Source organism: Oncorhynchus mykiss, chromosome 22, assembly GCF_013265735.2.
Source record: "Oncorhynchus mykiss isolate Arlee chromosome 22, USDA_OmykA_1.1, whole genome shotgun sequence".
Lineage (NCBI taxonomy): Eukaryota > Metazoa > Chordata > Actinopteri > Salmoniformes > Salmonidae > Oncorhynchus > Oncorhynchus mykiss.
Window position 1 is genome coordinate 28,719,727 of NC_048586.1, and position 503 is coordinate 28,720,229.

General features: G+C 41.4%; 1 non-coding gene across 1 annotated transcript; it reads right to left on the reverse strand.

Moving 5' to 3' along the window:
• Window positions 1-332: 332 nt before the first annotated feature.
• trnan-guu lies at window positions 333-406 on the reverse strand. The gene has a single exon. It is a non-coding gene; the product is annotated as a tRNA-Asn (tRNA).
• Window positions 407-503: the final 97 nt, after the last annotated feature.

Consider the following 503-nt stretch of genomic DNA (forward strand, 5'->3'; position numbering starts at 1 on the left):
GATAGCCTTTATGTTAAACATGTGGAAGCTGATTTCGATGTCCAACACCATGAATCGGAAGCACAGAAAAAAAATATATAAACAAAAATGCTATTGCTATTAGGTTATTGCTATGTTATTAATTTTGCATGCCTATGTTCTAACATAGTTTCTTTGTATTCATTACTGTATAATGGTCACTGGCAGGTTCCATCTCCTCCAAAGTGAAAGTGTTTATGAGTATCTACCTCATGCAGTGGACGCGCAGTCACATGGTTCTGAAAGCATGACTCCATTCATTACATTCCGCAAATAGTCTGTAAATCAATCGTTGTGTGATAAGAAAAACTGTCCGTCCCTGGGTGGGCTCGAACCACCAACCTTTAGATTAACAGTCTAACGCGCTAGCCGATTGCGCCACAGAGACAACTGAGACAAGACAAGACGCGATAGAAGAAAGTACTGTGCGTGGTGCTGAAATCATTCGCTGCTAGGTTCTCACTTTATACAGAGCCTGAGCGCTG